Source organism: Myotis myotis, unplaced genomic scaffold, assembly GCF_014108235.1.
Source record: "Myotis myotis isolate mMyoMyo1 unplaced genomic scaffold, mMyoMyo1.p scaffold_m19_p_6, whole genome shotgun sequence".
Taxonomy (NCBI): Eukaryota; Metazoa; Chordata; class Mammalia; order Chiroptera; family Vespertilionidae; genus Myotis; species Myotis myotis.
In genome coordinates this window covers 56,456,294-56,473,026 of record NW_023416368.1, presented here as the reverse complement: position 1 = coordinate 56,473,026, position 16,733 = coordinate 56,456,294, and the positions used below count along the sequence as shown (strand labels likewise).

The 16,733-nt window shown below is 35.6% G+C and overlaps 1 protein-coding gene and 1 pseudogene across 6 annotated transcripts in view; one reads left to right on the top strand and one right to left on the bottom strand.

Annotated features, from left to right (window-relative positions):
• The window catches only part of LRBA (LPS responsive beige-like anchor protein), a 559,344-nt gene that overhangs the window by 26,365 nt on the left and 516,246 nt on the right, over nt 1–16,733 (top strand). The gene's annotated exons all lie outside the window — the stretch shown is intronic.
• LOC118659217 lies at nt 345–597 on the bottom strand (annotated as a pseudogene).

Genomic DNA, 16,733 nt, shown 5'->3' with positions numbered 1-16,733 from the left:
ACTCTGTTTTGACATTAAAACTGACTTTAGACTAGAACTTCTAATTGCTGTATGTTATCTCTTTACCTCACTTAATTTCCTTTTCTTATTTTTATGACATATATGTTAGATTAGTATTCAGTAGTCCATATATACCTTGTGAATATGTCTATGATCTGAGTACTTAAGTTTTTTTCCCCATAATCAAAACTTTATTGAAAAATTGACATCAAAATAGGAGATCACTGTTGGATACTTACAAATTAAATGTAATTACATTATCCTGATAGATCAACTAGAATTACTTAACTGATAAGGCTTTTGTGATATACCAGTAACCCAAATTCAGGAAGCTGTGTGGGTCATTAGTGTTGCTTTCTTCTAAATGAACACCCTTCTGTGAATCTGGCCTTTCCTTCTGTCCACTGGCACAACACTTGAACAATCTATGCAAAGAACCACTGTCTGAGCATAGCTGAAAACGGTGGTGATCTTGTAGCAATCTGGACATTTTACATCCATAAAATAAGAATTTGGACTTTGAGCTAGCTGTTTTTTTTAATGTTTTTTCTTCTCCTCTTCTAAGGATGGATGTAGTAAATCTCTAGCCAAAGGCATGTTGATCCTCTCGCTGGCGCAGCCCATCCTGACCTCCAAGGTGACATCCAGGGGAGCAGCATGAGATCCGATAGACTGAGTACTTAAGTTTTTAACTGATAGGATTGTGTAGTCCAAATTACTGTCTGCTATTGCAGGGGAGAAATTTGAAGTCTACATCACCTAATCAAGTGCTTTTGCAGTCGAGTGAAGTTTGAGCTCATAATGATGCCATACTCAAAGTAATTTATGTGTTTAACCAAATTTGTCAAGTTCACTGAAATATTTTCCTGCCTCAGTCTCTTTCTGCTCTCCTCTTCTGGGCTTCCAGTAATATGTATGTTAGGCTTTTTGTTATTGTCCCATATGTCCCTGAGACTAGTCCTTTTTTTCTCTCTTCATTTTACTTCTCTCTGTTCTTCAAGGTTAAGATAATTATATTGATTTATTTTGTTATTTACTGATTATTTCCTCTGTCATCTCCATTGTAATAATGAGTCTGTCCAGGCTTGATATATTTTTCACTTTTATGATTTTTCTGCTGAAAACCTGTATCTTCCATTCATTTCACATGTCTTCACCTTCTGAAGCTTAGTTATGATAGCTGCTTTACATCTTTGATAATTCCAATCTCTGAGTCATCTAGGTGTTGGCATTTGTTTATTGTTATTTTTCTTGAAATTCATCACATTTCTGGCTCTTGTATGTCAAGTAATTTTGGATTATATCCTAGAGTTTGTGAATGTTATGTTGGTAGACCCTGAGGCCTGTTATATTCCTTGGGGAAAGTTGATTTTTTTGTTTTAGCAGGTGATCAACTTGTAGGAGGTGATTAAGCAGTGTCTATAAGGCTCTTGTTTTCATGCTAATTGTGGAGGTTGAAAGTTCATGAGGCAAGCATTCAGGAAGAGAAGATGGATGTAAAGTGGAGGAGAGTAAGAATAAGCTGGAGTCTACAAGTACAAGTTGGGCACACAAGGACAGACTATAACCCATGTCAGGTCTTGCTGGTTGCCTCTGACCTTGATGCTATGTCTCCTGCAGAAGTTGGGTTCCTTTGTCATGAAACTTAATACACACATCTGGCCCAGAAGCGTAAGAAGATGAAAGAAAATTTAGGGGAAGGTGGGGCGGTGGTAGGTCCAGCCATTATGTCACACCATTGAGAGGAGCCATCAGTTAGGTGAAAATGTGTGTGAGCTACAAAATGGCTGCTACCGCACTTTCTCCCTTTATATTTCCCACAAAAGTTTTTCATGTGGATTACCATAACAAGGTATGTACAGGAAGGGGATTCTGGGAAATAGAATTCAGCCTACCCAAGTTGACACATTACAGTTCCACCACTGTTAGATATTTGAGTTGTTTGTTGCTGTTGGTTACAAATAATGCTGTAACTTAAGTAGTGAGTATAAAGTGCTTTAAATGATTAGGCTTATTCAAATATATTTTTTTGATCATTTACTACATTCAGATAGATGCAAAGAACACAAAATTGATTAAAGAATGGTTTGTCTTTAGTTTCTTCAAGTTGATTGGTACTCAAGACACTTAACATTTATGCCATTGCTATACTATAAGTAATGAAGTATATGTTGTTGGTTCTGTGAGTTGTTTTGTAGTGCTTTGCATCTATCTCATTGTTAATTTTGCCCATGGAACATGAATGTTATCCCTTAACAATGAGTGCATCTTATATTTGATCCTGCACATAGTAGTTACTTGATTAATGATTGATAGATTTCATTTGCGATGATTTTTATATTCTACTTGTCTAAACTTCATTGCTGATGCTTAAAAGCACTTCTGGTTAATTTTTAATATAGAGCTATTGAAGATTGATTGAAGCTGTCAGATTTCTAGGTGGGCAGGATAAGTGTAGTTAGTGCTCTTACTTTGGCTAATGAAGTTTTAAATTCTCTTTTGGAGGATTGTATGAAATAATGTATAAGTTTAAATTTCATTATTTAAGTTAAGCAAGCACAATGCTTTCTAAACATATTTTTATTGATTTCAAGAGAGGAACAGAGAGAGAGGGCGAGAGAGAAACATCCATGATGAGAGTCATTGATTGGCTGCCTCCTGCATGCCCTACACTGGGGATTGAGCCTGTAACCCGGGCATGTGCCTTGACCACGAATTGAATCATGCATGACATCCTGGTTCATTGGTGACACTCAACCACTGAGCCAGGCTAGGGAAGCACAATCCTTTTTATTTAACTTAAAAACTGATAGAAAATGTAAGGTCTTTAATTGATTTCATTATCAACTTTTAGTATTTATACGTCTTAATATAATGTGTAACCATATCTAACTCAGTATATATTTTCCCTTCTTTTAATTTGTAAATATGTCATGTTGTATCTTTAAAAGATAGACTTAAAAAAATCAAACCACAGTACCTTTATCATTCTTAAAAACAATTCATAGTAATTTCTAAATTTTATTGAATAATCAATGTTCAAAATTCTCTCATTGTCTATTAATTTTTTGTTTAGTTTTAAGTATAGTTGGGTTATTTGAATCATGAATCAAATAATGTGTAGGCAGTTCATTTGGTGTATGTGTCTCTTAAATCTTTTTCAGTGTCTAGGTTCCTTTCTCCTCCCTTTTTTCTTGCCATCTACTTTTTTTTCTATAGGATTGAGTCATTTAAAAAAAATTTATTGATTTCAGATTGGAAGGGACAGGGAGAGAGAGATAGAAACATCAATGATGAAAGAGAATCATTGATTGGCTACCTCCTACACACCCCCTACTGGGGATTGAGCCTGAAACCTAGGAATGTGCCCTTGACTGAAATCGAACCCGGGACCCTTCAGTCCGCAGGCTGATGCTCTATCCACTGAGTCAAACTAGCCAGGGCTGAGTCATTTTTTTTTCTGTAGGATTTTTTCACTGTCTGGATTTGTTTTTATAAATTGATCAAAGCTTGATTAGATTATGACCAATTTTTTTTTTTCTCGTGTGAATTCATTTTAGGCAGGCTATGTACTTACTACTGCATCCCAAAAGAAAGCACATAAATCTAGTGTGTTTCTCTCTGTGATCTTAGGACCTGGGTGTGAGATTACTAATCCAGTGGGCTTAGGCATTATTAGCTTGATTTGGGTATTTTCAAGCTTCCTTGAAACTTTTACCCTTTAACAAATGGTGTTAGCAGTCATTAATAATCATTACTTAAATCCATTTTATCAGGAGTTCCAAACAGTGATGTTTTAAATTTCTCATTTTCTGCATTCATTAATTGGGATTTTCTAATATGAACAACTTTTTTTGGTGGGTGAAACTTTATTTTTTTAGAACTTCATAAAATCAAGAATTTGAAAAGACAGGGTAAATGCTTGATACTTCATCCTTGTTTTCCATTTTTCATAATAATGAGTTGGTTTCTTAAAGGGAATTGTGTAATAGCTTACTTGGCAAAAATTCACACAAATTTTCATTAGACATCTTTTTACTTAGGTTTCACCACAAAGTTATATTAGAGGTTTTATCTCTACATTACAAAATGTATTGATTTTATACAATTTGCTTCTTTTGAAATATTAATGTAGAACAAAAAGATTAGTTGATACATTTTTTAAAATTACAGTTTTTGTCCTCTAAGTTTGCCATTCCTTCTAACACTATAAGAAGATACTTGATCAAACTATTAACTTACAGAAAGTGAGTCTATGTAATCTGAACCCAGAGAGAATGTGACACTGAAGCATTTCAGAGGGTATATTGCCATTGGATGAAATTTCAGGTAGGAAATAACTGCATTGTTTGGTATCAGGTAGTCAAGTTAGTATAAGCCACCTGATTGCTTTTAGAAAATGAACTTTTATTTTACACAAGGAGGCAGAGAAACTAGCAAAGACTTGCTTTAGTCTTAAAGTACTTGTTTTTCTTGGAATGGGAAATGCCTTTTAGTTTTAAATGCACAACTTTAGAACAAATGTGAAACTTTTTTTTTCATTTCTTATGGCTTTTATTTTTAATAGAAAATCTGTTAGTTACTACAAGAAAGGGTCAATTTATGTGTTACTTTAAGAATTGCCAACCTTTTCTAACTACTGGTTTATCTTGTTAAATACTGATGTATTTTATTTTTCTCCTCAGTTTGAGACTTTGCCTCTATTTAACCCTTCTACAGTGTTTATTTTATACTTGCCATTGACAATGTTTTAGCTCTTACCTTGATACTTGTTGAAGTTATTTGGGAGGCCAATGCCTTATCCATTAGGCGACTGGGTGAAGTTATTTGAATACTGACTTAAATGTTATGTTTATTTAAACCTTTTGCTAGCTTTTTGATATACATGTCTAAAATTTGAAATTGTAAAACCAAGTTTTATAATCAATCCTTTACTAAATAATCTGGCTTTTAAAAGCTGTTGCAGAGGTTGGTTCTATATATTATTACATCAAATGCCCATGAGATGGTGCTCATTTGTTTCACTTTTGTAATACTGATGTTTTGTAAGCTGCTTGTAAGAAAATATAGAAATATATTATGCTGTAAACTTCCAATTATTTTCTCAGTAATTAAAATGGTTAGGAGGTACATTATGCCAACATGATGAAAATCAAAAATCAGTCTGTTATTCATCTTAGTCTATCACATTTATATATTTCTTCCCTAATCTGAATGTTGGTTAACATAGTCATTGATTTGCCAAAAGTCTTCAAATGAACAATACCTGAAATGGATCTCAATTTTGACTTTCTTAACATAAACTTCAGATTGCATCTTTGTTTTTTATAATGTGTAAATTGTTTTCCCTTTCCTCGTTGGGCCAAGCCAGTAACACTTATAAAATAGAAGATGAAATTTAGAGCTCTTAATTTTTCACTTGCTGTAGCTATTTGCTAAATAAATTTCAGCATATTTTATTAGAAAGAGAATGGTGTGTTGTTATCTAGGTACTTTCTAAACTGAAAGCATTCTGTTCTCTGAATTTTATTTTGTTTGATATAAATTTTAGTAAAATGAGGAATCAAGTGTATTTCTGGATTGTTATCCTTGTGCCAACTATTCCTTTTGCAATCATTGGACTTTTATCAAGTGTGTCTTCTATTGAGTTGAGAAAAGTGGATATAGCCTGGAAGAGGTAGAAAGAATTGTTCAGAGATAACATCATGAAAAAGGCCTGACTTACTAGTATATCAGGGCCCTGCGATAGAAACAGTCACTATTCTGATTGCCTAACCTGGGTCTCTGTGAATCTGGGCACCATGATTGACATTTTCTACGAGGACTATATGACGTAAGGAAATAGTTCCCCAATCGAACCAGAGGAAGGGAATATGAAAACAGTGCTTCCCAAAGAAAGGTAGTAACTATAACTATTACATCACTTTTTAAAAAATTTTTGGTTAATCCTCACTGATGATATTTTTCCATTGATTTTTAGGGAGAGTGGAAAAGAGAGGGAAAGACAGAGAGAAACATCAATGTGAGAGAAACACATCGATGGTTGCCTCCTGTATGAACCCTGACCAGGGCCTGGCTGGGAAGAGCCTGCAGCCAAGGTACATGCCTTTGACCAAAATCGAACTCACGACCCTTTGTCTGCAGGCCGACGCTCTATCCACCGAGCCAAACTGGCTGGGCTATTCCATCACTTTTAAGGGTTGCTACAAGGGTGATATAAACCCTAACCTGTTTGGCTCAGTATTTAAAGTGTTGGCCCACAGACTGAAGGGTCTTGGGTTCAATTCCAAAGTCAAGGGCACTTACCTTGGTTGCAGGCTCCACCCCAAGTCTTGGTCGGGGCATGTGTGGGAGGCAACCACCAATCGATATGTCTCTCTCACATCCATGTTTCTCTCTCTCTGTCTCTTCCTCTCCAAAAAATCAATGGAAAAATATCCTCCAGTGAGGATTAACCTAAAAAAAAAAAAAGAAAAATAAGCGAACGAACTTATGCTACTGTAGAGCTATATAACAGTTTTGGTGTGTGTGTGAGTGTGAGTGTGTGTGTGTGTGTGTGTGTGTGTGTGTGCGCTGAGAGACAGAATCTTGCATGTCATCAGAATCAGATAGACTTACTTCATTTTGACTCCTAACTCTGTCACTTCTTATTTGTGATTTTTGGGCAAGGTATATAATCTTTCTTATCTAGTTTTTGAATTTGTAAAATGAGACTAATAATACCAACCTCATAGGATTGTTAGAGTCTTTGAAAATAATGCCTCATATGTATTTCCTTCTGCAATTTTCCTTCTCAGAAGTTTACAGTGTGATAGAGACAAGAGTTATCCTATTTAATAAAGAGCTAATATGTAAATTAGACTGAACAGCAGAACAACCATCCAGATGACATTCTGGACGAAGCCGGGGCTGCGAGGGTCGAGCCCCTTGCATGAATTTCATGCATCGGGCCTCTAGTGTAAAGATAACAATGCAAGGTAGTAAGTGTGAAATGTGTATGCCTTGCAATAGGCAAAGTTTTAATCAGAGTGGAGAAGCATTTCTTCCTTTTTTTTTGTCTTACGTGGAAATGTCTGTAGAGAAGAGAGTTGAGCTAAACTTTGAAGTTTAGGAAGGGAGAGCAAAGACAAGGAGGTAGAATTTTAAAGCCTCTTGATAAAATTGGCTGGATCAGTAAGATTGTATGGGAACAAGATGAGAGGGGAGGCTTTTGGAGATTTTGTGGGGTAGGCAAGTGATTGGAAATTTATTCTGTAGGTAAGGCATAGCCATGATGATTTTTGTAGTGGGTTTATACATGGTTAAAATGCTCTTGGGAAGCTTGATATGGTGGTAATGACATAACTAACTGGAATTATTGTTCAGTGAAAAAATTGTATGTATTTAGTATATTACTGATTTTAACTTCTGTTCATCCAAATCAAATTTTACTTACTAAAAATCATTATGTAGTTGATATTTTAGTTTTACTATGTGAATAGTGGATCTCAAATAACTAATAGGAGCTTGGTGAAGGCTTATGTTTCTGTGTTGTTTAGATTTCAAGGCCATGAGGCTGTCTCTGGCCTCAGCCAGGGATTTCTGATGGCAAGATACTGAGCGAGTCATTTAAATATTAATTCTTACCAAAGCTATCTTGTTTTAACCCTATTCTTTGTATCTCCATTTGTTCATGCAGATAGAAACACACAGTAATAGATTTTTTTGGGAAATACTGGTTCTTTGGCTTTAATGTGCTCTTCTGGGAAAACCTGTTATGTTTGCTAAATACTCAGCTTCTAGCACTGCTTACTTTCCTGGTTTTATGTGTTAAACTATCTAGAAGAATCTTGATTTGCTGGTTAGCCAATTTGAACAAGTAAGACTGAAATCTGTAATAATAAGAGCATAATATGGAAATTGACCGCACGGCCAAACAGCGGAACGACCGTCCAGACATCCTTCTGGATGACCTGCCAGATGAAGCCGGGGCTGCGAGGGCCTGCTCTTGCACGAATTTTGTGCATAGGGCCTCTAGTATCAACATAAGAACAAGGAAAGGCTTAGCACTTCTGAGAATGAGCTACAAAAATACCACTTGGATATTTTACTTTTTATGCCTTCATTTTGTAAGAGCTGATTCATTAAATTCTCTTTACCTACACATTTTCTACGACAGCCTCCACATTGCTTTTCCCTTTCTTTGGGGGCAAAACACTCTACATAATACTTAGATGAATCAGAAAATGAAGATGGGTCATGTGTTAAAGACCATATTTATTGATACAGGTTAGTTGGCTGTAATATCTGATCCAGTGTTACTGATGGTATCTTTTCAGAATTTTCTGGTTATCAAATATGTGACTTTTTTGTTTTTAATATTTTTATAGGTAATACATTAGCAATTTGAAAATAAAAATGAATATAATTATATATCTTCCACCTCTGCCTTATTCCTGTCAGGAATTAAGAATCATGTCTAATTTGAATGCAATAATATATGAGTATCCAATACACTTTTTAATCATTTTGCTTTGCTGTTGGCACATACGGTCGTATAGATTCTTTATGTAGGTGTTTATTTACAAGGATTTTACATATTGAAAAAACATTTTAAATTACTTTTGTTTCTACTTTATTTTGGTTAGAGCACTATGTATTTTCTTATTTTTTTGGGGGGCGGTGTTAATCCTCACTGGAGGATATGTTTTTCATTGATTTTTTTTTTTTTTAGAGAGAGTAGAAGGAAGGAAGATAGGGAATGGGGATGGAGGGAGGGAGAAACGTCAATGTGCCTGGAAGGAACCGTGCATCAAACCTGCAACCCAGGTACATGACCTTGATCAGGAATTGAACCCGTGACCCTTGGTATGTGGGCCAATGCTCTAACCATTGAGTTCACTGGCTAGGGCTTTTTTTTTTTCTTTTTCTTTTTTCTTTTTTCTTTTTAAATTGAATTTATTGGGGTGACATTGGTTAATAAAATTATACAGGTTTCAGACCTGGTTGGTGTGGCTCAGTTGAGCGTAGTCCATCTTCCAAAAGGCCCCAGGTTTGATTTTCGGTCAGGACATATGCCTGGGTTGCGGGCTGGATCCTCAGTAGAGGTTGTGCAGGAGGAGCCAGTCAATGTTTATATATCATATCCATGTTTCTTTCTCTCTCTCTCTCTCTCTCTCTCTCTCTCTCTCTCTCTCTCTCTTTCTCTCTCTCTTTCTTTCTCTTTCTCTCTCTTTCCCCCTTCCTCTCTCTCTAAAATCAGTATATATTTAAAAAATACATATATCTGGTATATAATTCTGTAATATATCATTACTATGTAGCTTTTTGTTGTTTCTTGATCAGTCTTATTATCTATTGCATTTTATCAAATCTAAGATTTATCAGTTGTACCTTTGCCATTATTTTATTCAGCATTAAGAAAAAGATCTGCCCTGACCGGTTTGGCTCAGTAGATGGAGCATTGGCCTGCGGACTGGAGGGTCCCGAGTTTGATTCCGGCCAAGGGCATGTGCCTTGGTTGCGGGCACGTCCCCAGTGGGGGGTGTGCAGGGGGCAGCTGATCGATGTTTCTCTCTCATCGATGTTTCTGACTCTCTGTCCCTTTCCTTTCCTCTCTGTGAAAAATCAATAAAATATATTTTAAAAAAAGAAAAAAGAAAAAGACCTGCCAATTTCAGTTTATGATGCCATTGATTGTAAGACACATTCTGGTTTTGAGGGTTTTTTTTTGTGGTTTTTTTTTTTAAGAATTGATGAAATTCAGTATATGAATTTTATTTAGGTAGCATAGGAATATAACAAAGTATTTTTTGCTTTTACTATTTTATTTTTTGAAATTTATAGTTATTGTTCAAACTATTACGTAATATGTTTCCTCCTCCCCCCTAGACCCCATCCACCCCGCACCAGCCACCCTCCACCCCCAGGCCTACAGCACTATTGTCTGTATCCATGGGTTATGCATATGTGCGTATAGGTTCTTTGGCTAATGTTTTCCTGTCTCCCCCTCCTTCCTTCTCTCTGAGATTTGGAGACATGGAAGCATGGAACAGACCAGACTGACAAAGTATTTTTTTTTTTAAATAAAAACAAGGCATTAGGTGTAATACATTATGTTGTTGATAGAGAAGTATGAATGCAACTGAAAAACTTTATTAAAAAATGGCTGCATTATATACAGTTGTACAGATGTGTCCCAGTTCAGCTAATTCCCTGTTTTGAAATTAGTGTGGACTTCTTTGTTTTTGAGAGATAGAACTTACATCAAACTAGCTGAAGATAAGGTTGATTGGGCTGTAGGACCAGAATAGATAATTGAATGAAACTGTGAGAACCAGGATACTCTGGAACCAGGTGCTGAAAGTAGGAAGTTGATGCCACTAGAATATCTTTCTCCATTTGTGATGTAGATTGGTTTCTCTCACATATCAGGGACGATGTCTGCTATAAGCTACCAGTTTACATACCAGTTCAGCTTTTGACCCAGAAGGCCAAAAGCCTTTCTTTTTTACCTCTCAATTAAAATAACAATCTTTGTAATGATATTTATTGGTCTGATTTAGGTTACATTTTCACCCCTGAGTTAATCACTGTGACCACTATGTGCCAGGCTTGAGTTAAGTGTCCTTTCTATGGCTTGGGTGTGAGGTACTGTGACTTTATTGCTGGAAGAATGCTAGGAATGGAATGGGGCATTAAAGAAAGGAGTGTACAGACAAAAACAGATGTTTGTTACAGTGGACATTTAGATTGTTTCCTGTTTATTCCTGTTGTTAACACAATTTCTTTTTCATATCTGATAAATCTCTCTACATATAAAAATTGATATGATATTAAAGAATATTGGTATGAAATTATAAAGATCTAAAAGTCCATAAAAGTTAGTATATAGATATTTCTTTGATATAGTCTAATTTTTGCTATTCCTCAGAATAGGATTTGCAGAGTCTTCATATTATAAATTGTGAAATTTAACAATGCATTTTAAAATACCTCGGAACATGAGGAAATGATAACATAATAGAGCTAAGCTGTTAAAGTGAAAGGGTTCTTAAAGTGTATGTGATTTAATGAACAGTTATATGTAAACATACTCAAACTCAAATACTAGAATAATTGATTCGATTATGGGATGCAGGACATTTTGCTATCTCTTTCATATCATAGGATGTTTTGATTCTGAGTAATGTAAGTTCAGTGGACTTCTGACTGGTTGACACACAGTGATAGATTTCTGATTTTTAAAATATGTCATTGCTGTAAATCATTGGTTTGCTAGATTGAACTAGCAAGCTATTAAAGAACATGGCAATATTTACTGTAGATAAATGCAAATTTAAAAAGGTTCTGTGTATGAAGGTTTAAATGATTTATTAGCCTTCAGTGCACACATGAATCTGAAGTTATGTAATGGATTTAGAAAATTTCATTTCCTGTTTGAAGGTTCAAATTTGCATATTCTGTAATGCAAGGGTTTGATCTGAGTCAATAGGATATATAGTTAAACTCCATTTGATATAAACTTTGCTTAATCATTTTTTTGTATATTATATGGCAAACCTATTTTTAGGTGCAGAGCAAGTGATTAAATATACTTTTTTTTTTTTTTTTTTTGGCTTGGGTGGGGAAGAAGGCAGAATTAAAGAAACTCGGACTTGTATGTCTTTAGATGAAGTTGTGCTCAGGAGGTTTTCCTTGCCCTTTAATTTGGCTTTTATTTCCTGCCAATGAGAAATTCACCTAGGTTAATAAAGTTTTCTATTAGTGGAGCAATTAATTCTATGAACAAAGTGACAACTCACATCAGTTACTTGTATTTTTAAAGTAAACTTTTTTTTTTTTAAATATATTTTATTGATTTTTTACAGAGAGGAAGGGAGAGAGAGAGAGAGTTAGAAACATCGATGAGAGAGAAACATCGATCAGCTGCCTCCTGCACATCTCCCACTGGGGATGTGCCCGCAACCCAGGTACATGCCCTTGACCGGAATCGAACCTGGGACCTTTCAGTCCGCAAGCCGACGCTCCATCCACTGAGCCAAACCGGTTTCGGCTAAAGTAAACTTTTTATTTTGAGATATTTGTAGATTTATATGCAGTTGTAAGAAATAATACAGAAATCCCTTGCACCCTTTTCTCAGTTTCCCTCAGTAGGAAAATCTTACAAACTATAGCACAAAATTGATATTAGTACAACCAAGATACAGAAAATTTTCATTCACATAAGGATCCATGCTGTTGACCTTTTATATTCACATCTATTTTCCTCCTCCTGCACCTCCCCTTAACCCTGGGGACCTCCAGTCTGTTCTCCAGTTCTGTAATTTTGTCATTTCAAGAACTTTATATAAATGGAATCATGTGCTATATGACTTTTTGTTTTATTTTGGAACATTTCTCTGGAGATGCATCTAGATTGTTGTGTATACTAATAGTTCCTTTTTATTGTTGAGTAATATTCCATGGTATGAATAAAGCAGTTAACTTAACCATTTACCTGTTGAAGGACATCTGAGTTGTTTTCATTTTTTTTTTTTTTTTTTTGGCGATGATGAATAATGCTGTTATAAACCATTTTGTATAGGTTTTTGTGTGAACATGTTTTCATTTCTATGGGAGAAATACCAGGAGTGCATTTAGTAGATGGTATAGTAGTTGCATATTTAGTCTTTTTAAAATGGGGTGGGGGCATGTGCTGCGGGGCGGGAGCGGGCGGGGAGAGGTCAGTGGGGGGAAAAGGAGACATATGTAAAACTTTAAACAATAAAGAATAAAGAAACAAAACAAAAACCCAACACTGCAAAACTGTTTTCCAGAGTGACTGTGTCATCTTTCATTCCCATTAGCAAAGTATGAATGATTCAATTTCTCTGCTTCCTTGCCAGTGTTTGGTATTGTCACTTTTTTTTTTTTTTTTTTAGCTATTCTGATAGATGTGTAATATCTCAGTGTGGTTTTAATTTGCATTTCTCTAATGGCTAATGATGTTGAATATCTTTTCATGTGCTTATTTGTCATCTCTATATCCTCTTAAGTGATATGTCTGTTCTTGTCTTTTGACCATTGGATTTTTTTTTGTTTGTTCTATAATTAAATGATTTGTTTCCTTGCCGTTGAATTTTGAGATTTATTGTATTTTCTTTTGTCAGATATGTGGTTTGCAAATACATTCTTGTAGTCAGCAGCTTATTACTTTATCCTCTTTAACAGGTCTTTTGGAGAGCAAATTTTAAAATTTTGATAATGTCTAGTTTATCAGTTTTTTTCTGTTTATTGGTCTTGCTTTTGATGTTAAGTCTAAGAACCCTCTTTACCTAATCCTAAATCCTGAAGATTTTCTCTTGTATGTTTTCTAAAAAGTTTTATGTTTTACATTTAAATCTGTGATCTGTACTGAGTTAATTTTTGTGTAAAGTATGGTACTTAGGTAAAGGTTCATTTGTTCATCTTTGGCAGCAATTTTCAACCTTTTTATTTCATGGCACACTTAAACTAATGACTAAAATTCTGTGGCACATCAAAATATATATTTTTCCTGTCTGAAAAAAGTTATGATTTTGATTGATTCATACAAAAAAAGTAATTGCATACCTGTTTTGTTCCAGAATGACTTTTAAAAGAATCAGGTGCCTATACTTATGTATAAGGATTTTTGGTACCAAATATTAACCAATTAGACACAACCTGATTATGTGGTTTGACCAATAAGATGCAACTTTATTATCTGACCTATATATTTATGGTTCAAGACAGGGCATTCACAGGATGGGGTGAACAGTGTTAGCCAGGTTGATGGAGACTCAAATATGTCACCTACCTGCTGGCTGTGTGGAGGGCTCAGCAAAGGAACAATGACCTCTGTAAGCACCTCTGTCGGGAGTACATTGCTCCTCCAACTGTTGCCTGATGCCAGACAAGTTAGTTCCTCTCTGTATGTCCCTGGTGCCTTTTGAGCTGCTGCCCCAGCACTGGAACTCAGAGGGAGTGAGTTGGAGTAAGTCTGTGTGCAGGCCCTTTAAGAGGAACTGCCTGGGACTTCAGTAGCCTTGTCTCCCTCAGCCTTAATCCCCCTGGCTTTTACAGCCAGAGTTATGGGGACTATTTTTCCTGGCACTAGAACCTTAGGCTGAGGGGCCTGGTGTAGAGCTGGGACCTATCACTTCCCTGGGGTGACCTCACAGCCGAGATATCCCTCCTGCTTTATCTTCCACTAATAGACTTCACTAGTAGTCTGCTGCATATTCTTTAGGTATTTTCTATAGAATACTGTAATACATAATGCATAAATATGTGTATGTTAGAGTTGTATAAAATAGACCTTTGGGTAATTGGGAAAGCCATATGAGGTGAACCTATCTGAGGAGGGACGTCTGAGATATAAGAATATGTGTGTACATTTTTGTTGGAAATTTAAATTCTTACTGGAATTTTATCAAACATTTTAATAAATTTTTGCACATTTTCTATTTTAATTCAGAGAATCCTTTCTTTTGTGGACACTAAATGGCACATTTGTAAGCCTAAGTAGCCTCTTTCAGCTGTTGTTGATGGAGGAGTAGGTTATTTTGGTTAAGTCTCTCTGGAAAGGGTTGATATAAAGTAAAGACTGATGGTTATGTTGCCAGCATATTGAACTTTCTTCTCTACTAGTAACTGACTAGGCAATGTATTATTGTATTATGTTTAATGTTAGGGATGATCTCAAAAGACATGTACACTAATGAAATTATGACATCTAATCTTACTCTATTCTGTATTTTATCATTTATTATTTATATACTAGAGGCCTGATGCACGAATTTGTGTACAGGTGGGGTCCAGCCGGCCTGCCCAATCGGGACGATCGGGCCGGGCCAGTTGGGGGTAGGGGCCGTGGGCTGTTGGCCGGCCGCCCCACCCCCTGGTCGAACTCCCAGTAGAACTCCTGGTCGAGGGGACAATTTGCATATTAGCCTTTTATTATATAGAATAGTAAATCTCTGCCATTACATTTTCACATGTGGAGTCTACAAATTGAGTTGCGTAAAATTCACGATGTGCTATTTCTATTTCTAAGCTTGTCGGGGCACACTGCCATCTCTTAAAATTAGGCCAAAATAGATACTGTTGCTTAGTTAACTAACACCTGATATAGTATGAGAGGTGGGAATGGGGATATGTCACTTGAGATAGTTATAAATATATAAATGTTTCAATTTCTGAGAAAATGCAGCTAATGGCCTTAGCATATATATTAGTCAGGATATAGGTTTTAAGCTGGATATGATAGAGAGGCCCTAATGACAGTGGTGTAAACAAGATAGAAATGTATTTGCCCTTTCAGGTGAAAATTTGGGTAGTTAAATGGTCCAGAGCTACTGAGACAGTTCTAGGATCACTGGGATCCATAGATCTTTCTGCTCTGTTATTTTAAGAGGAAAGTTATAATATAAATTCCAGTATGTTTCTCTAACTCTTGCCATTGTTTCAGCACATTCTGTAAGGAGAAGGAAAGTTGCAAAGAGAAGTCATGTTACCTTTCTTTTAAGAGTTATACATACCCAGAAGTTTTACATATTACTGTCCTCCTTGGTCAGAGTTTGGTCACAATCACTGGAAACTTGAGGTAAAGCTGGGAGGTGAGATCTTTTGTCTGGATCTCATGTACCGAATTAGAAACTCATTAGGGAAAAAGAAAATGTCAGTGGGGAGACATTATAGACCATGCCACGGCATTGTAATTTTCCCTCAGCTCCTCCCTATTAGTAAGTTTCTAGTGCCTGTAAATGTGTATAGGGTCACTTTCTCTTAGGAATGGATTCATAGAGATAAATTGGATACCTTGAGATCAGCACTTTTAAAAAGTAAATACATTTTTGAAGGATGCAGATAAACAAAAGAAGCTTACTCTTAGTTCATTTTGCAAAGTGAATGGACAGGTCCAGAGAAAAAAGTGATTGTTACAAGATATCTAATTAGGAGCATAGGCTGTGATTGTAGTCTGTCCATTTTTTTCTATTATACCTTACTCTTGCCACATTTTTCAGGAAAAATTTAGCACATTTTCAGGGAAAACTTGGCTTCACTTTGAAGTATTAGAATTTTCTATGTGTTACAGACTTTTTAGTTGCATATATCTTTTGAAGAGAATATTATTTTTGGTTTATATGTATTTCTTGCTTTTCTGAAAAGACAAATGACTTAGGTTTAATTACTAATTTCATCTTAGATCACTTCATTAATATAACCATTGGTAAGAAGATAATCATCATGCCCAATTAAAGTTCTTAATACAAAAGTTGTGAAGGTTTATTTGAATTCTTTGATTAATATGCTTTAAAATTTCTGTAATCTTGTACGTTAAACTATAACCTATAGAAAGCACGCTATGCCACCCTGAAGGTTGCTATAAAAATTGTTTATGAAGTTCAGGCCAAGACTAAAACGTGTTGAAATAGAGAGTTTTGAAAAATGTTCTATATAGCAAAGGAGACCAAATCATGCTAAAATGCAGAAAAAGACTATACATCAGTTTCCAGGCTACATTATTCAAAAAAATACAACCATAAAAAAGGTAATAAGATTACATTTTCACATTTCATGGCTAGTAAAGTGCATTAGGCTGCTCAGATATTCATAACTTACTGTGACATTTGGGAAGATTACATTTTGTAGTGCAGAGCCATTGCTACAGCTCAGATAATAACTAGCCAGTGCCTGGACTTAGATTATGATCCCTGTCATTGGAAACAGATTTGTGTTTTGAAGGTTGA